The sequence below is a fragment of the Rattus norvegicus genome, chromosome 2 (assembly GCF_036323735.1).
Source record: "Rattus norvegicus strain BN/NHsdMcwi chromosome 2, GRCr8, whole genome shotgun sequence".
Taxonomy (NCBI): Eukaryota; Metazoa; Chordata; class Mammalia; order Rodentia; family Muridae; genus Rattus; species Rattus norvegicus.
In genome coordinates, this window is record NC_086020.1 from 104,926,916 (window position 1) to 104,934,182 (window position 7,267).

General features: G+C 33.9%; 1 long non-coding RNA gene across 22 annotated transcripts in view; it reads right to left on the reverse strand.

Annotated features, from left to right (window-relative positions):
* Positions 1–7,267, reverse strand: part of LOC103690087 (uncharacterized) — a 132,234-nt gene that overhangs the window by 29,218 nt on the left and 95,749 nt on the right. For 15 of the 22 annotated variants that reach the window (XR_010063778.1, XR_590995.4, XR_010063781.1 and 12 more), the window contains one exon: positions 2,741–3,378. This is a non-coding gene — a long non-coding RNA (uncharacterized LOC103690087). Of the gene's footprint in view, positions 1–123; positions 299–2,740; positions 3,379–7,267 lie in introns of all 22 variants that reach the window. The other 7 variants (XR_005500809.2, XR_005500808.2, XR_005500806.2 and 4 more) reach the window with 5 other exon arrangements.

Here is a 7,267-nt window from a genome sequence, read left to right on the forward strand (position 1 = left end):
ATATATAAAAACTCTTTTCTGATTAAACTATCACAGACATAGCCAAGTATTGTACTGAGAACAGGGACCCCTTTGGAAGAGTTAAAGTAAGAATTGAAGGAACTGTAGGGGATGGCAACTAACCTGGACCCTAGAGACTGAGCCACCAACCAAAGAGCATACATCATACATACGTCTGATCAGAGGGCTGATCAGAGGCCCTCTGGCACCTGTGTAGGAGCCACCTTGGCTGGCCTCAATGGGAGAGGATGCTCCTAAACCTGCTGAGACTTGATGCACCAGAGATGGGAGGAAAACTCTGCAAAGAGGGACCAGGAAAGAAAATATATTCATATGGTCAGAGGAACTATCACCCTTTAGTATCCATTAGTCATGTAAAGCTCCATTCTTTTCATTATTTTCTCTCTCATGATGACTGTCACACTCATAAAGAATCCATTTCCATTCACATTATGAGGAGAGGGTCTCTTGGGAGTATTGAAGTGGAATTGCTTCTGCTTTCTCCCATTGATGTTCTTCACAATGATCAGCTTGATACCATATGGTGTAGAAAATACATAATGCCTCCTGAATACACAGCTGTTATTTAACACTCTAGTTGGGGACATGGACCTGGGAGAATGAGGACTAAAAATGAGGCAGGATAAAGTTGTATGCAATAGACAACTTTTTTCAGAGCATCTGACAATTTATAGTCTGATGGTTAAGAAAAGTCACCTGAGGAAAGTCTACAATCACAAAGACAAGTTGGATTAGCCAAAATATGTCTCTCCACAAAGGCGTATGAACACGAACAATTGAAGTAAACTCACTCCTATCTGCTACACCTAGGAATGGCATGAAAACACATTAAAAAAACCAATTGTGTATCCTTAAGGAAACTGATATCACGAGACTTTTATATTTTGTGTGTGTGGGGAGGGTTTCTCACAATCAGTAAGAATTCCTTTTGACGGCACCATTCTTGTACTGGTACAAGCAGTGATTGTGGGTCAGAATTATAAATATGAACGTGGAGTTAATACCCAGGTGTTTGATGTGCTTTCCCCATTTTTATTCCTTCTCTAAAGAAATGTTAGAGAATATGTGTTATGTTGTGGATATGGTTTTCTGGGAAGTATGAAACCTGGCCCTCGTCCATTTCAGATTAATCACCAATATCATTAAAGTCTTGGTTTGCCTTTTCTTCTGACAAAGAATGTCAGTGTTGCAACCAGAATAAGATTTACAGCAACACTGAGATGAAGGAACTCCAGATCCTTCCAAGACATCAATATGAAAAAAATCTAGGTATGAAGATATATACTTGAGTATGGTACATGGGTTGCACATTCAAAATGATGCTGAGAAATTAACAATAATGTTAAGTTCTCAGAATTTCTGAAACATCTGTGATATACAAAGCTTGCCCAAACCTTAGAATTAAAATAATATCAAATTGACACATGTCACTCAATAAATTATTTAAGAATGTACCCCATCCTCCACCCCCCACCACATTTGTATTTTAATGGACTTAGAACTCTAATTGTGTCCGACTTATAAAAAGTATAATGCCCAGATGTTTTTTGTGCATGCCTGTATTTTCAGATCTCATTTAATAGGGACAGTTTGAAGATTGAGAGTTCCTAACCTGCCTGGGCTCATTTCCAATACTCTGTTCCATAAAGAAAATAAAACAATCAAATGTGTTGGTAGATTTCGCCCTGGTTATTACTAGTGTACTAAAACCCTGAAAATAAATATTGTAGAAAAATAATTGGAATCTTGTTCCAGTTCCCTTTGAATTACTAAGAATGTCTCCACAGATTGTTTTCATGATACATGAGAAAAGTTTGAACATGAAAATGTTCTCTCCAGTAGACATTGTTACTGACACGAGTTTGAAGGTTCCTGTATGCCTTAGAACTTCACCTTTTCAGTAGCTTTTAAATGATAGCTTTGCAAGAACACTTGGTAATTTCACATTTTTTAATTCTTAAATGCTTCTGATAATTCTATTACCTTTTTTTGTCAATAATATAGTGAAAAATTCTAGAAAAAATGGCAACAGAAGGAATAGCAGGTGACTCAGTCAGGAAGTCTCTGAAAATCTGAATCTGATCTCTCATTCAATGGGGGAAATTCTGGTCATAGGGCGATGTGAACTGCATATTTTATATGGATTCAGAGAAATGACCACATTTTCCATTTTCATTCCAAAATAGAATCTACATTTGGTGTAAACAGACTATTTAAAAAGTAGTTTTTCATTTTAATTTCAGACTTACTGTATGTGTTTTGCTAATATGTATACCTGTGTACCGTGTTGTACCTCATGCCTATGCAGGTCAATGAGGGAAATAGATACCCTGACTCTGGAGTTATTATGGAAGGCTGTGAGATACCATGTGGGTGATGGGAACCACTGTGACATCTCTCTAGTTTGTAGGATTTTCTATAAGGACCACCAAATAACTTTTTTTCCAATTCTTTTTGTTTTATTTGTCTTTTTGGGAAAATTCTGTTTCTCAAATGGGAAAGCACAGAAAAAGTGCAATTAATTTTTTTCAGATCTCAGACTGTTGCATAATGAGATGTTATTATTGCCTGAATGTTATATTAAGGATTTATTAATTATAAATTAAGTGAATGAAATAATATTTAAGATATTTCGATTCATTGTGTATTTAAGTTTAAGAATAAATAGTGAAAAATTGAGAATTCAACTATAGACCACTTAGATTTTCCATTTATTTACCTTGAAGTACTCTTGAATGTTCTAGGAGGCAAAAAGAGACCAACCATCACAAATAATCTGCCAGTAGAATCTTGAATAGTCTAGCCATTTCCTTTCCTTACATTCCCAACTCTTTAGCTGAAAAATTATTAGGACGAGTGTTAATAGTGTGTCTTCTGACCACGTGTTTCAGTCATTAGAAGAAAACCTTTGGGTACTTGCCTTTCCTCTCTGAAGGAATCTTGATCTATTGATCCACAGTAGAATAAGAAATCGCATTCAGCTATCAACACTAACCAAGACAAATGTTATTACAAAATTTCTTATATTTGTCTGTGCAGACTGTATGTGGAATATTAAATTTTAATTTGACATGACTACACAACCTCATACCCAGAGAATCATATACTCACAGTGATTTTGGAGACTTGGTAAAGGCACATTTGAAGAATATAGATTCAACAACAGTGAGCAAAATAGATAGACAAAAAACAGAGAGGCTTTGAGGGTTCTAGGAGTAAAAACAACTTTTGGATTTCATTCAGAGAAGACAAGTCTGTGGACAAACATGTGTCTAACCTGGAAAATAATCCAGATGCTGGAAAAAGTTCCATCCATTGGAATATTCTGTTGAAATATTTAATATCTTCCAGGAGTGACTGAAATGAAAATATGCTATAATTAGAGTTATTATTAATTGTACTTTATTCATGACTAAAACCTATGACAGTGTCCTATAAAGTATTTAAGTATTAAACTTACTGACATAAACACAAAAGCAGACACACCACCACCTACCCATTCACACTACAATATAAAAAAAGAGAAGAGGGGGGATAGAGGCAGAAAGAGAAAGACTGACACAGAATGTCATCATACAGATTCACAGAAAGTGATAGTGAGGGACATACATACATACATTGAAACACAGAGAGAGAGAGAGAGACAGAGAGGGGGGGGAGGGAAGGAAGAGAGAGGAGAATTACAAATACATAAGTACATTTAAAAGCAAAAGACAAAGATATACACAGATATGTATGTAGAGGGAAAGAAGATAGAAATTCACATGGATGTATTTATTAAAGATGTATTAAAGATTAAAACATACTACAATATGTACACTTATCCCTCCATACATAGAAAAATGAATAAAAGAAGGAATGAGAGAGAAGAAATAATTATATACAATAGGAAGTATGTTATAAATTTAAAGAAAAGAAAGCAATTAAGAAAAAAATATTCCCCCTAAAATGGGCATCCTTTAAATCAGGTGTGTGCATATCACAATTTATTGCAGTGGATATTTATTATCTAGTGAAACCAAAAATAAAGCTCAAACCATTGGGCTATGTTTTTCATTTCACATAAATTAGACGAGAATCCAAGAAAAAGTTCCTCTAAAGACTATAATTATATATTAGATGCTTTCTGTTTCAAAAGAAGTTAGTAAAATATGATTTGTAAATTTATCATGTTCAAATTTCTTCTGTATTTAGTTATAGGCACATCTGCACATATGTGCTTCTCAAAAATATAATTCAGTTTTAACTCTCAAAGTCAATTGAAGGTAACTTACAGATTTTCCTATTATTAGTGGTAACTTTGCAATTAAATCATTCACCATATCACTGTTTGCTGTGGCATATAAGGGTTATAGAAAGTACAGAGAAAAATGCTGTGATTACAAAATGAGTTATGATCTATTCATTACTTATAATCTACAATCTGTAACAACTCTAATGTATAATATATAACTCATTTTCTTCCCTTAAGAGAACTCTGGAAGAGTGTCATTCTAACATATTTATGTTAAAATTAAGTACTTGGGTACTAGGCACTCAAATATAACTGTAACAGGTATGATAAAGGGAAACTGAGTAGCCATGAGTTCTGGAGCTCAGCATCCTGATTTTTCTTTTTTTTTCACTATACCAGGGGGCAGGCAGGAAGGGTGGTTAAAAAGGGAGTAGAGCACTTTGCTTCCATAATTTTACAGCCTTACTTTCACATACACCTTGTGGACAGTTCTAGGAAAACTAAAATAAGAAGCAGCTGCAAGTTTTTGTAAAAAACAAATACGAATGAGCGCTCCCCCCAAATCAGGCTCTGTAAATAGATGACATACAGTGTTAATATCTTGTTATGGTGATAGATGATAGATACAGTGATCTAAAGTGATTATTTTAGAAATAAGACCCTATTCCTTAGTATGCCCGAGAATAAGCAGGCTCTTATAATATTAGGTTTCTACTGCTTCCCACATTTAGAATTTGTTCCAAAGACCTAGAAAGACAGCAAGAAGACAATAGTTTGCAATCAAATGATGGGAATTTGAGATAATGCCACTGATATACTGGAATTGTAATACATTATCATAGAGTATGACAGTGAGTAGATAGGCATATCTTTATAAAGATAGTTCCTATTGTATTAGATTATCTGCAATAAGGGTTATTAAATGTCTAGGAAATAGTCCCTTAAAGAAGAAACACAGCACAAGTTCCTCAGCCCAATCCACAACAACACCTTTGAATCAAGATCAAAGAAAACCACTTCATAAGCCATCTCTTTCATAGAATTTTATTTATTATCTTTTAACTGCTGGGCACAGCCTATTACCTTAAAAATTCTCTCTCTCTCTCTCTCTCTCTCTCTCTCTCTCTCTCTCTCTCTCTCTCTCTGATTTCTGGCTGTGGATTTCGTATTGTTTTTATCTGCTTTATGTGGAACTTACTCTGGTGATGGTTGAATGAAGCACTATCTATGAATATGTCAGAACATCATTAGGAATCAGTAATTAACATTTTATCACTAAACTAATTTTTTCCTTTATGACCAATAGTATTTTTTACCCTTTGTCTCTAGGCTATCTTGTCTCTGGTTCTAGTCACTTGAGCAATGTCAGGTATGAATTCCATCTTTTGAAATGGGCCTTAAATCAAATCAGACATTATTTGGTTACTCCCAATAACTTTGTACCACCATTGCCCTATTTTGTAGGCAACAGAATATTGTAAATCAAAGAGTTTGTTGTGACTGTGTTGTTTACATTTCTCTTTTTGGTAGCCCGAGGAGTACCTACTCATACAAATAACACCACAACTTATGGGCAATGTTCAAAGTAGGCACCATCTAGAACTTTCCATGTTCTAAAAGACAGGTGGATATTGTCTTCAGCAACGGGACCTTGCTGTCAATTTGTGGACAACAACCTATTATCTTGGCAAGGGCTGGTTCGATTGGAGATATTTGTTGAAATTCTTTTGCAACACAATGGGATATAACGCAATCTCCCTGTATTCCTTGTATCTTGATCCTATTTATAAGTCCCTGAATACAGTGACATTGGGACCTTTGTTTATGCCTTATTTGTTCCTTGACTACTTTGATTACACTTTGTTTGACGTTGACCCACAAATGACCTTATTCTTTGCCTGTACTTAGAATGGTATAAAAACAGATTGGGAAAAAACAAACTTGCTTCAGCTCTTGCTGGAGTCATACTATAATGTTGTCTAATTATCTTTTCTTTCTTTAATCTTCACTCCCTCACTCAAGATCCTGTTTTTTGACTTAGCAGGCTTGGTCAGTCCAAATATTTGGAAGTATTATGCCAAGTGATGACCAGTTGAGACACGTCTCCTCCATTGTTTAAAGACTTGATTTGAAAAGGTTTCATATATTTTAGGAAATGTCCACTGCATTATGGAAACAAACTACTCTTAAGGATAGACTGCATGTCCAGCAGTAGATCGCCTACAAAAAGAAACAACTCAAAGATTTCTTTGGAGGTTTTTTGTTTCTATATCATGTCAGATTTTTATAAAATTTTCATCATAAATAGATATTTATGATGAGAAATTATATATGAATATGTCCAAAAGATACTTTGTGTGTAATATGCACACATCTGTGTGTGAGAGATGAAAATTATACACATACATACCTAAAAGACACTTATAAATTATATATACGTATAAATTATAACATCTAGTTTATGGTTTTTATGTGATTTTTCAGTGTATGATCCAGTGGGACTTTGTGTCTATTATCTGTTTCTTGTGCCTCTTCTGGGGCATTTTTGTTCTATTTGTTTGCTTTGTCCTATTCTGATGTGTTGGTTTTATCTAAACTTTTTATTTCATTTTATTTTATTCTATCTTATTTTATTATTATACCTTAGAAGCTTACTTGTTTTCTAATAAGGGAAAGAAGGGAGGTCATTGAAGATGTGGGGAAATGAATAGGAAATGACAAAAGAGAAAAAGAATTTTAATTAGGTTATATTATGTGTAAAAAAAATCTATTTTCAACAAAGTAAAAAATAAAATTTAATCCATAATGAAAAAAGTACTAATTATTTCAATTACAAATTTCTCAAACTCAGTTTTTGTACCATTAATTCTTTGTTACTTTGTGACAATTCTATAATTTCCATGATTTTTTGAATCTTAATTAACTCATTATATACATTCTCCCTTACAATAGATTAATTTTTTGATAAAATAACTCAATAATAATGTAGAAATATGTATATGAAAAACTTAC